The 14,250-nt window shown below is 36.7% G+C and overlaps 1 protein-coding gene across 2 annotated transcripts in view; it reads right to left on the bottom strand.

Annotated features, from left to right (window-relative positions):
• plppr1 (phospholipid phosphatase related 1) overlaps window positions 1-14,250 on the bottom strand; it is a 54,462-nt gene that overhangs the window by 13,823 nt on the left and 26,389 nt on the right. The window lies entirely within an intron of this gene.

Genomic DNA, 14,250 nt, shown 5'->3' with positions numbered 1-14,250 from the left:
TCCACATGTTCTTCCACATCCTACATACAGAGAATTGAAATTGTGTTACTCTCAGACCCTTGGCGCATACAGTTAACATTTAAAACACTGTATTTATCTGTATTTGAACGTCTACTGTCAGTTTAAACATATGTACATACAACTATACAGATATACAAATGAGGACATTGTAGAAAAATAAAGAGATAGATAAAGTGGCATAAGGCACATGGCAGAATAGATAGAGTGCAAACTTGTTAAATAAAACAAAACTGCAGAGATATGTGTAGTGCAAGAAGAGCTTATCAGTCTGTTAAAGTAACAAGAGAACAGTCTTTTTATCAGACTATCTGAAGAGGTAGTTTGCAGTCAATGCTGGATGAGGTAGTGATCAGTCCAGTGCTGCACAAGTGACAGGTGCTGGTCACAGTTTTTAAGTTGGGGGGGGGGGGGCTCATAGTGTCAGAGTTCAGTGTTGCATGGGGTAAAAGAGTGGAGGGGGGGCAAGGACGGGAGGGAGTTCAGCTTGTGTATGAAGCTGTCCTTCAGTCTGCTGGTCCTCGCCTGGAGACTCCGCAGTCTCCTCCCTGATGGCAGCAGACTGAAGAAGCTGCGTGTCGGGTGGGTGGGATCACCTGCAATGTGGAGGGCTTTGCGGGTGAGACGGGTGCTGTAGATGTCCTGGAGGGAGGGGAGAGAGACACCAACGATCTTCTCAGCTGCTCTCACTATGCGTTGAAGTGACTTGCGGCAGGATGCGTTGCAAGCGCCATACCACACAGTGATGCAGCTAGTTAGGATGCTCTCGATGGTGCCTCTGTAGAAGGTGCACATGATGGGGGCCGGGGCTCTGGCTCTTCTAAGTTTGCGGAGGAAGTAGAGACGCTGCTGTGCTTTCTTGGCCAGTGCTACAGTGTTGTTAGTCCAGGAGAGGTCCTCTGTGATGTGCACACCCAGGAACTTGATGCTACTCACTCTCTCCACAGTCGCGCCGTTGATGGTCAGAGGGGCATGCTGAGTGTGTACTCTCCTGAAGTCAACAACAATCTCCTTCGTCTTCTACAACAATCTCCTTCGTCTTCGTCTTGAAGTCACCAGTGCAGCAGGCAAGCTTGAATATGGAAAAGCTTACATTCAGTGGACGGAAATATTGCCATTATGTTGATTTTGTCAGGAGAAAAGATGATCTGAACACTGATGTGTAAGTTGTGGTATTATTTACTCTGGGAATACATGGCTTGCCCACATCCCTCTGATCCTGATATAAATTGTATTACAAGAATTAAAAATCTTTTTAGAAAACGAAACATTTTCTTACGAACTTCTTTTGATAAAATGCATCATGAAATATAATCGTATATGGGTACAAGAGAAATTATAGGTACAATTAACTTCACGCTACACGTGACAATTAATGGCAGTTAATGCAACACTTAAAAGTCATCATTATCAGTGTTGGGAATAACTTCTGTTTGTGAGCCAAACTGGATTCTGGTCAAATGATGAGGCAAAAATATATTATTAGTATCATTTCAGAAGAGTTTTTTTGGGTAAGATACACAATTACAACTTCTGTGGGGCATGAAGGAAAAGTTATGTAACTAGTAATAGTTGAACTAATTACTGTTGCCAGAAAGTGATAAATAACGTAATATTACTATTGTAAGGAGTAACTAGTACCAAGTAATAAACTGAGTATCGAACCCAAAACTGCCGATGAGATCTTAATTTCACACACACACACAAAACCTCCAAAATTTGTCTCATCTCCATGCACAAAACCTCATGTAAGAATCTGTTTTCTGTTTGCATTAGGCCCACTCATAAGTTATATTTTTATCCTCTAAAACACTCCTCAAGCATTCATTTCCAGCAGAGTTACATAAAGGGCCTTTCATGAAACATGCAAGACAGTGTCTCTGAGAGTGCAACTCAAGGCACGGTATGCTTAAAGTGATGTGTTATGTAACTTACACTAGCTTGCAACAGTTTGGGGTCAGATCATGATTGATTGATTTTAGTGCTGTCAAATGATTAATCGCGATTAATCACATCCAAAATAAAAGTTTTAGTTTACATAAAATATGTGTGTGCACTGTTTATATTTATTATGTATATATAAATACACACTCACATATGTATATTTAAGAAAAATATGTTATGTTTTTATATTAAATATATTTATATATAATATAAATTATATTAATATAAATATATACCTGTAAATACATATAAATATTTTCAAAATATATACTGTATGAGTGTGTATTTATATATACATAATAAATATAAACAGTGCACACACATATTTTATGTAAACTAAAACTTTTATGTTGGATGTGATTAATCGCGATTAATCATTTGACAGCACTAATGTAAGCATGTATGTATGTATGTATGTATGTATGTATTTATTTATTAAATACATAAATAAATATCATGTTACAAACTACAAAAAGATGTATATTTTTAAAAACTCATCAGCCCTGAAAAGAAAAATCCACAAAAGAAATATGAAACATTAATAATAATACCAAATGTTTCTTAAGCAGCAAATCAGCATATTATACTGATTTCTGAAGAATCATGTGACACTGAAGACTGGAGATGCTGAAATAATCACTTTGATCACATAAATAAATTACATTTTAAAATATATTACAATAGAAAACAATTATTTTAAATTGTAATAATATTTCACAAAATTAAGGTCCGAGTCTTAAATTTTCATATGCGTTTTTTCTATTTATTTCGTATCTGTTGCTTTATGTCGTAAAATGCTTGCTACGGATGCGAAAATGCAGAAAATCGAACCTGATTCGAATTTTTTGACGGACGCAAGTTTTGAAAGGCAGTGTCTAAACGTGACTGACACAATGTGAGGTCGTATTTTTTTAGTAACGTGTGGAAATTTCGGACTCTTCCGAAATAAGTGTAAAAAGACCTTTACACTGTATCAAATAAATGCAGCCTTAATGAGCAGAAGAGACGTCTTTTAAAAAAATTAATAATTCCACTTTTGTCAAGTGTACACTAAATTTAGTAGGCTTATATGGTCATGTATAGTGGTGCTTTCACTCCTTCATTTTCTCTTTGGTTAATTCATGAACACATGTGCTCCATTCTGCACCAAAACAAATCAATCCAAGTTCGGCTGGGCCGACTGAAAATGAACTCTGGAGCGGTTCGGTGGTGGTCAGAAAACAACGCAACCCAACAAACCAAATAAAACCGAGCTGTATCATGATTCATAACGGGAAATGCATTAAGTAAAAAGCAACAGCGTCTGATTCTGTTGGTGAGTTGAAATCCTAAACTGTTGTGTAATTGCTTTTCTCCTGACAAAGGCTTGATTTACACTCTTAACTGATATTAAATATGGATGATGCATGAGGAACATAAACAGGTGTGCTCACCAAAGAGAGGACAGTTTTACTCAGTTTTACTGTGATTTACATAAACACATTTTGGTGCGCTTTGAAAAAGAGAGCTGAACCACGAAGTAAATGCTACATAACAACAATGTAACAAAGTCTCTGTTCTAAACGAAGATCTACAGTTATGTAGTGTATTCCAGCCTTAAACCAGCGTCATCATGACAAACTATATACACTGTAAAAAAAAAAATGATGCTATATAGCAGTAAAAGTGGTTCTTGGCTCGTAATCATAGGGGAACCACTTTTGGTGCTATATAGCACCATATCTTTAAAGGTGCTATACAACACCTTTGTCAAATGGTGCTATGTAGAACCATAAGAGGTGCCATATTGCACTGTATTTCTTCAACAAAAAATGGTGCTAAACAGCACCAACAGTGGTTCTTTGGCTCGTAAAGAACCTTTAAAGGGGCTTAACAGTTTCTTTGTATGGCAGTGGTGCTATATAGCACCTTAAATCACCCCAAAGAACCGCTGAAGAACCATACAGGAGCTTAACAGGTTCTGTATATGGTAGCGGTGCCAAAGAACCAGTGAAGTACCAAAAGTGTTTCCCGTATGATTACGAGCCAAGGAACCACTTTTACTGCTATATAGCATCATTTTTTTTACAGTGTATATAGTTTGTCATGATGACCCTGGTTTAAGGCTGGAATACACTACATAACTTTTGCCCTAATTTACTGTTAAGATAAGTCAACGCTAGTTGCTTAAAGTCAGAGCAAGTCTGCAGATATGAGTTGCCAGATTTCATAGAAAATCATGTGGTGTATGATTTGTAGCCTCAGACTCTAAATCCACCCAGTCAGAGGAGATCAAACATCTCTGATATTTTCAGCTGATTTTAGAACACGTTGTTTTCATTTGTCCCGCGTCTCCTAGCAAAAAGGCGTGAGTTTGTTGTGATCACAATGACTTTAAAGTCTGCTAGTGTGTAATCCTCAGTCATGGTGGTCAGTTGTTCCTCTGTGACTGTTTAGAAAAGTCAGTAAGTGTATGATGTCTAGCGTTTTAAAATCTATTCAGGTTTTAAAGGGGTCATCAGATGTGACATGCACTTTTACAAGTTGTTTGAACAACTTGTAAATGTGTGTTGGCAGTGTGTGTACACAACCACCCTATAATGATAAAGATCCACCCAGTGTTTTTAAATTTTTATCTCATTAAATCATTTCCCCTTTCTCATATCATTCTCAGATGCCTGTCTGTGTGGCGTCACACAGACCCAGGCCCCTCCCACGGTTGTTGATTGACAGTAGCGTTTAACCTTAGTCTGCCATTGTTTCGACACCGAAGCAGATGTAGACAAGAATGTCTCCTAAGCGATTGAGGTGTTCTGTTGTTAGATGCAATAATAAACATAGCAGTCATGCACCCCCCGATCTACCTAAATGCGTTTCTGTTCGCGCGAATCATTCGTAATCCAGCTTCACCTACAGAAAAAGTGAGTATAAGGGTTTTTTATGCATCGTTGCAAATCGCCTTTCCTAATAACATGCTAGCTAACTAGTTAGGAGGTTCTGCGGCTAAAGTAAACAGTTTCATGAAAACGGCTCGTCACCCCACGGAAGAGAGGGGCGGGGTCAGCAGAGCTTATTAGCATTTAAAGAAACATGCACTAAAATGGGTTGCTGAAAACAGAGCTGATTTTGACACTGTAAAAAGGGTGTTGTTTTACACTACCATTGAGAAATTTTAACCAAAGTATGTTATAGACTTTTCATTAAGACCCTAAAGAATCATATCAACTTATGGAAAATGGGCATCCGATTACCCCGTTAAAAGTCGTGTAGTGTTTTCGAGCCTTTAGTCGTTTACCGTTGACAAGCAATATTGTAACTTGGTATATTCCAACTCAATCTCAAGAAGAATGTAACTCTTTTATATAAGGTGGTGATTTCTTATGAATCCAGATAATATGTTTTGTATGAAAAAAAAAAAAAAAAAAAAATTAAGGTAAACAAGCAGATCGTATGAAAAAGTACAAATTACATTTGTAAATTGGCTATTAATTGCCTTGAGTGTAGTATATGTTGTTAGGATAAGTAGTCAACTTATTTACAAATCTGTGTATACTGGCTATTGTACAATGGCTTCAAATATAACTAAACCAGATCAGATTTTAAAAGTCAAAACTATCCATTTTTGTATTAGTTTTACTATTGTGTCTTTTGTTTTTTAACCAACTGATTTAGCTGAATGTTTTCTATTAAATAATCAACAAGAAATGTAATTTGTTCCGAATATGTTGAACTGCTGTCGTGTAAAAGCACAGGATGCCAAACTAAAGCGTACCTGTGGGTAATAAAGCCTATTTCCAGCAACATGAAAGTGTTTTTCGCATAACCCCATTGGGACTGAGCACAGTAGAGTTAACAGTGCTTTATAACAAAGTGCTCGGAGCAAAAGCCATCAAGATGAAAATCCAGAAAACAAACGTCCACTGCACTACAAAAAACATCAGGATCTCTCTAGAGCTTATTAAACAGACTTTTATATGACTGAAGGAGAGGCTGCCCTACAAATCATTCATATCTGTCAATCTGATGGACTGAGCTGAAACATTTACACCATGCTTTATTTTTATCCATTAGATTTATTTTGATTTCTTAATAATCACAGAGATGTCTTTCAATTTTTGTATTATGTACATTTGACATCGTCATGATATTGGCAATATTAACATATTTAGTCATTAAAAATGACAAAGACTAGTCAAGTCAAGTCACCTTTATTTATACAGCGCTTTTACAATGTAAATTGTGTCAAAGCAACTGCACAATATCAAAAAAAAGGAAAATAGTGTGTCAATAATGTAAAATGAAAAGATAAAAAAAAAAGATTTTCAGTTAAAGGCATTTCATTATTGAATTCAGTGATGTCATCATCCAGCTCAGTTCAGTTTAAATAGTGTCTTTGCAATCAGGTCGATGATATCACTGGAAATGAAGTGTCCCCAACTGAGCAAGCCAGAGGCGACAGCGGCAAGGAACCAAAACTCCATCGGTGACAGAATGGAGAAAAAAACCTTGGGAGAAACCAGGCTCAGTCGGGGGGGCAAACGAACCAGCAGTTCAATTCCAACTGCAGCAAAGTCAGATTGTAAGGGCTCAACTGGTTCCAGTGGTCTTTCCCGATGGCTGTGTAAGTGGTGGTGTCCTCACTGGGGATCTGTCTCTGGCGCTCATCTCGGTGTCCTGGTCTCCACTGACGTTCAGGGTGGTAGAGGTCATCTCTGGGTGCTGATCCACCATCTGATCTGGATACGGACTGGATCTGGTGACTGCAGTGACAATCTGGGCTGGATACGGACCGGATCGGGTGGCTACAGTGACTGGGGATATGTCCCCGTAGTACTAGGTAATACCCTTGTGAAAAAGAGCTATCATTTTAAAAAGAGTACCAATTATGGAAGTCATATACTTTAAAAGAACATACCTGAATCTAATGTAATATTTTTGGAAACTTAATTGCATGTAAATTACAAAAAAAAAGCAACTGTACAAAAAAGTATAGATTACATTTAAATTAAATGCAATCAACCAAACTTATTTGAAGTAGGATTTAAATGCATCTTTATATGTAATGTCATGTTCATTTCATTCTGTTGAACGTACTGACAAGAATTTATGGTAAATGAAACCGTTTTATGTTTTACTAATTATCATTTCTGTTTTACTAATGTCATTTCTATTAAATACTCTACATCATGCATTTAAATATTTGTGTAATTACACATTTGTAATGATGCATTTTACTACATTTAAAATATAGTAACTAAATGTAATATCAAATAACACACTACAGTTAAAGGGTAATGAGACAAAAACAAAACATTCTTAGTTTAAACAGAAAATACTCATCATTAACGCACCAATCTTAAAATTTCGGAATATTTAGGAAAATTTGAGTCAACTACTAAATGTTCTTTCATATGTCTATGTCTACTTTACCTTTAGTTTCTCATGCTAACACGATGCTCAGATCATCTCATCTTTAATGTATAAAGCTGTGATGATTGAGACCAAATCTGTTCTGCTGTCAAAGTGATTTTATGCTGAATAGACTAATTACAGCTCAGTCCTTGAAATCTCTATCATTTCCCAACACACAATGCAATAATCAGCATGATACAACACAAGACAAAACACCAGACATGCCTCTGCTGTCCTACAGAGGGCAGCGTGTGACTACAAACACCAACAGAATGTGTGTGTGTGTGTGTGTGTGTGTGTGTGCCTGTTTTTATATTCCGGTGGGGACTTAAACCTGAATACACACAGACTCATGGGGACTTGTGTCACGGTGGGGACCTAAATTGAGGGTAAGCAAGCTTATAAATCACACAGAATGAAGTTTTTTGAAAATCTAAAAATGCAAAAAGTCTCCTGAGAGGGCTAAGTTTAGGTGTAGGGTTGGTGTAGGGCAATAGCATATACGGTCTGTACAGTAGGAAAACCATTACGCCTATGGAAGTGCCCATAAGTTCGGACAGAACCCTTTTCTAACATGACAGAGCCTCTGTGTATAAGGCACGGTTCAAAAAGAAAAGATTGATTCAGTCAGTGAGGAAGAACTTGACTGGTCTGCAGCCAAGTCCTGATCCCAGCTGAACACCTCTGGTGTGACTTTATATGCAGACCTTGAGCCAAAAACTCATCACCAAACACCAATGTAGTGTAGTTCTATGCTACAAAACTGACACATAACCTCATCTCGTTGCCTGCGAGAGACTTATTTTGGGAATAAACACTGTTATTTAACATTTTTAATCTGATGCCACTACAGTTATTTCCAGTTCATTCACCACACATTGAGCACATTGCATTATGGGATACAGTACAGTTCAGTGCAGTGTGTTCTGTTGTACATTTGCTCTGCATTCAGTATTCCATACATGCAAAAACAAATCTGTATATTGTGTGAAGTACACATACTACATGCTGCAGATATATATATAATATAAAATATAATTCTCCATATTGAATGAAAAAGGGAGAAAGAATGTTTTATCATTCATTTGGGAAAACAACATGCACCCGTGGTTACATTTCCTTTAAAACTAAAGTTTCAAAAAGTAAAACATTTGAAAAATGAAGACAGCCGCAAATATTAGTGTTGTAGTTTTACAGTTGTAAAATAAAATTATTATTATTATTATTTTATTATCTTAAGAACTTTTTAAATTTTGTCGTACAAATTACATTAGTAATATATCTTATTTTTATTTAGTAACTATTATTAGTATTATTATTATTATTATTATTATTATTATATATTTGAATACATATATATATATATATATATTTAAATTTGAGGCCCGTGCAGGGCTCTAAGCTGAGCACATGAAACTAAATGACAGTCGATGCTAAGCTGTTTTAAAGGAATAGCTCACCTAAAAATTAAAAATGATATGTATTACTCTTCTCAGAAGCCAGATTGAGATTTGCAAAGTGGATGATCAAAAAGGTCCCACTGATAAAACAAATCCCCTTGACTTATACTGAATGAGGAACCAGAGCTTAGTTCACTCAAAAATGAAAATTCAGTCATCTTTTACTTACCCTCATGTTTTCCAAAGCATGTACAGAATTTATTTCTTCTGAGGAACACAAATATTGAGGATTCAAACAACACTGGACCACACTCACTTTCATTATGGGAGACATTTTTGAGTTTTGAGAAATACAGGTTTGGTATAAGGGTGAGTAAATGAAGATAGAATTTAAATTTTGAGGGGAACTATTTCTTTAATAGACCAAAATATCACTGGATGGGCTTGGCTTTTGATTGGACCATCAAAAAAAAAAAACACCCAGACTCCCAAGAAACCACTAAACACCACTCCGAACACCCAAGCAGAGAGACTGAGAGATCTCCAAGCGCCACTAACATTTCCTTCAGAAAAATGTAAAAATCCAGTTTCCCCATAATCCCTCACAGATAAGCAAGCACATCCCATCAGCCTCACATCCAGCCAGAGCAGATCAGATCTAAAACTAAACGGAAGGGCAATGCTACAGCTGTTCCAGACAAGCAGAATCAATCATAACCGGCCGTATGCATCACAAACACGAGCGCTCGGCCAACTTACAACCCCAGCGGTTCACTGGGACACGGCCCTAAAGCGCACATGATGAACGACTTCACACAACCATGATTCATCATTCTGTTCGCTGCTGAATCAAATGAATTACACCAGTAGATGGTTCACTCTATTTTCGGAAAGCGTGTTGTAAAAATAGTTTACAGTGCGCTCTGACACCGCATGATGAAATGAGGCACATTCTGAGTTCATGCAGATATCATAATAATTGATCATCTTCTACTTCTGAATTTAAAGCACACACGAATACATGAAAATGGTCTTCTTACTGCAATGGAGCAAGAAGCTGTGTTCAATTTTTACATCAATGTATTAAAATTATATTTCGGTTATTGTGTAGTTGATTGAAATAGCTCTTGCTGATTGCAGATTGACGCAAATGAAAAGAAAAGAATAAAAAAAACATGTACATAATGATTAGTTCTGATCAAATAAACATCAAAAGGAGCTCGCAAACAATTTGGTATTCAAACAGACATGGCCTGCTGACTAACTAATGTGACCAGACTTCAGATATGAAAAAGATGAAAAGGTTCACATGCTTAGAGGAATAATTCACACATCATTGTAAATGATCATCATAGTTTATTTATTTCACACATTATTGTAAATGATCATCATAGTTTATTTATAAATAATGTTACAAAAGGTTTATATTTAGAAGTAATAATGAGTTATATCGTTCTTTTGAACTTTCTATGCATCAAAAATCCCCTTAAAAATTTATCAGTCTGCACAAAAAAAAAAAAAAAACAGTTTTTAATGTTGATAATAATACTATTATTTTTTAGCATTAAATCAGAATATTAGAATAATACAGGAATGCGTAATTTAAAAAAATTTAATTTTTAAATATATTAAAACAGAAAAGTTATTTTAAATTGCAATAGTATTTCACAATATTACTGTTTTTACTGTAATTTTAATCAAATAATTACAGCCTCAGTGAGCACTTCTTTTAAAAACATCAAATAAATCATATTGACGCCAAGCGCTTTGAAAGGTAAAGCTCCAAAAATGACCATAAAAACACCACTGAAGCTAGATTTCAAGAATTCTGAAGACATACAATGGTTTTGTGTGAGAAGTAGAAGAAAATTCAGGCTGTTATTTCTTGAAAATATTCCCAGCTGCAGCAGCATTCATTTGGATTACGCATATTAGCACTTTGTGATCAGTTTACTAACATGTAAAGTCAGTTAGTTGCTAAATATTGCTAAATCATGTTTGAATGTAAATGTGAATAAGGTTCAGCAAAGGTTTTTTAAAGTCTACACGGTTCAGGCAACCCACTGACTTACTGACTTAGAGCATAACATTTTGAGCAATAAACTGTCATTCTATAGGAATTAAATGTGAAGATTCTTCCAAAACTCGCCCTTTGTGTTTCACAAAAATAACAGCATACAAGTTTGGAGTGACATGAAGGTGAGTAATTAATGACAGAATTTTGATTTTTGGGTGAACTAACCCTTTAATTACTGCAGGTTTGTTTTGTATTGTTGAGTTTTCATTGAGTTTTCATTTCACTGTTTTTATTATTTAACAGTGTAAATAATGACAAAACTCTGTTTTTTGTCGAGTGAGATGAGTAAACGCACAATCACATTTAGTCTAGATCTACAGTAACATGTTCACACAGAACACACAACGCCTCTAAACTTACTCCTGGTTTCTCTCAACATGAGGACAGGAGACCTGTCAGACATTGCTTATTTAAAAAAGACATTTCCTTGTAATTTAAAAATAATACGTTACTCTACCAGTTACTTGACAAAGTAATCTGATTACGTAACTCAAGTTACTTGTAATGCGTTACAAAACCCCCAACACTTTTTAAGTGAATGTTTCTGGGCTTAATGTGAGCTTGTGAAAAGAGAGAGCTGTTTACTCAGTCATATTCGATTCAGCTCATTTATTTTAACAGGTTAATTAAATCTTCTCGGAAGTATTCACCAGTGGGCCTATCCTAAACTCTCAAACAAATAATTAGACAGACTTAAAATATTTGCTGTGTTCAGTATTCAGATTTGTTGGCTCTCAGTCCTGCCAAGACTTCCTAGTGCATGTGTCAATCATGCCTGTACGCCTGAATTTGAGCAGTTTCACTACGTTCTTCCTTGAACATACTGTCAAACTGTCTCAGGTTATTTGTGGAGCATCTGCAATCCGCACTTCACTGATTTTTTTGCAAGGTTTAAAAAAAAGAAACATCTTATCATTCTTGCATCTTCTGACTGGTTATGATGCAATGCGTTTGAAATCTTATATGCAATCGAGTATCAACTGACAGCACAATACATTCGGTTCATGTTGAAACGGGTTTAAAAAAGTGCGGGTAAAGTTGACTAAATATTTTCAGGTGAGCCATCCAAGGACTAAATCTGTCTCTGGCTGAGGTTGGCCAGGCTTGTTGGTGTTGGCAGGTACAAGTATGTTCACTGGGAGGAAACATTTAAGTTCCAAAGTTTCATGGGTAGTCTTCACTGATCAGCCACAACACTAAAACCACCTGCCCTGGACTCCACAAGACATCTGAATGTGTCCTGTGGTCTCTGGCACCAAGACATTAGCAGCAGATCCTTGAAATCCGGCAAGATGTGAGGTGGGCCTCCATGGATTGGATCTGTTGGTCCAGCAAATCCCTTAGATGCTCAATCGAACTGAGATCTGGGCCCTTTGTAGGCCAAGTCAACACATTTGCACACAACACATTTGAACTCTTTGTAATGTTCCTCAAACCATTCCTGAAATTTTTTTAGCAGTGTGGCAGGTGCATTATCCTGTTTTCGTATGTGCTCTGATACCTACAAAACTATACCAAAAGCCATGGATTTGTGTTAGAATCAGGACTGGTAAGAAAACACTGTGATTTTCAACTTTTCCCCTTCAAACGAAACATATTGTTTCAGATGGCAAAGTTTAAATCCTGTCTGGCTAGCGCATCCACTGTTTAAAGGGGTCATATGATGTGATTTCAAGTTTTCCTTTCTCTTTGGGGTGTTACAAGCTGTTCATGCGTAGATAAGATTCCTAAAGTTGCAAAGACTAAAGTCTCAAAACCAAAGAGATATTATTTATAAAAGTTAATACTCGTCTACGCCCTCCTAAAATGGCTCAATTAAACACGCCCCCACATGTCTACATCACTGTGTGGGAAGATTTGCATAGCACCGCCCAAATGTATGTGCAAAGAAAGAGGGCGTGATTTTTATTCTCGCTGTAGTATTGTTGCTGCTGCTGGCGCCATGTCCTGGAGACGCTGTGTTTCGTTGTGAAAGTGAAAGTACTTTGTTTGGGCTTCCAAAAGAGGACACAACTAGAAATCAGTGGTTAAGTTGTATTTATAAGTCTGTTCCAGAACAGTTCAACCCAAATATTAGAGTGTGTGCAGCGCATTTTACGGAGGACTATTTCCTGAACCTGGGAGAGTAGCCTACAATGTCAGCTGTGCACAAAGGCTGTTTCTATAATGTGGGGCAATTCCAACTTTGCAAGGACGGTCTGGCACTACTGACTCACAGCCAGTGAGTATGTTTTCATATTTAAAGAATTTGCCACTGACGATTGAAACGCGAGTCTTGAGCAGTGTAGTGTAGCGCTTGTTGTTTGTCGTTTCTCCGATCACAAATGCAGACATGGTAATGTTTACGTGGCACCAACAAATCCTTCGTTTATAGTAGGTTTTATTGTTTTAGTCTCGTCGTGCCGGGACACAGCATCACAACATGGTAAGGGGCGTAACATTTTTATGTTACATGCTTGAGGTATTCGGCCAATCACAAGGCACTGGATAGCTGGCCAATCAGAGCACACGTCGCTTCTCAGAACGATGAGCTTTGTAAAAATCGATGCGTTTCAGAAAGTCGGAGCATATAGGAGCAACAATAATGTACAGTATGTGGAAAATAATGTGTTTTTTTCATCTTAAACCACATGAACATTGCATTACACCAAATACACAAAATAATGTTCTTTTTAGCAACGTCTTATGACCCCTTTTATAGTAAGCAGAGAGGAGGCTGTTCAAACGCATTCAACCACATAAACGTCTACACTACTAAGCAATGCAGTTGAATGCTTTTTCAGCTACCTCTGGAAGCGGTCGAAAGTGGACAAGCTCAAAACTTTTCAGACCCTATTTACACCTGTGATTGGATTGACTAAAATGCATATTTAATACCAGAAATAAACAGGGCCCAAGATCTTTTCACTTGTCCGTTTTTCCTGATTCCAACACAGGAAATTCAAGAGCTGCCAGTCATCACTTGTTGCCTAATATATCATATGGCTTAATACGTGCCAGTGTAACAACATAGTCAACATTATTCACTTCATCTGTCAGTGGTTTAAATGTTGTAGTGTATTTTCTACCTTGAGGCCTACAATGTTAGCCTTTCAAAACAATATTTAGTTTCTTGCATTGAAAAGGGAACACCTGATCTGAAAGTCAGTTAATATATGCAACAAAAGTCCTAGATTAAAACTAATACATGTCAGAAAAAGGATGCCGCTTGATGAAACAGCTTTCAATAAAATATTAATGAAAATGTGCCCTAAATAAACCAAAATAAAACACATCAGCCTTACAAATGTCAGAGAATTAGATATCTATTGTTATAGACAGAGAGACACAAAAGCACAGCTCAAAGTCCCAATGGATGGCTGAAGAGCAAGAGAACAGCACTTTGTGGCTGGACTTTTAGGATGAATAATTAAATTGTGT

This window comes from Barbus barbus (assembly GCF_936440315.1).
Source record: "Barbus barbus genome assembly, chromosome: 47".
NCBI lineage: Eukaryota > Metazoa > Chordata > Actinopteri > Cypriniformes > Cyprinidae > Barbus > Barbus barbus.
Note: the sequence above shows the minus strand (reverse complement) of the source record. Positions and strands in the feature narration are given on the sequence as shown.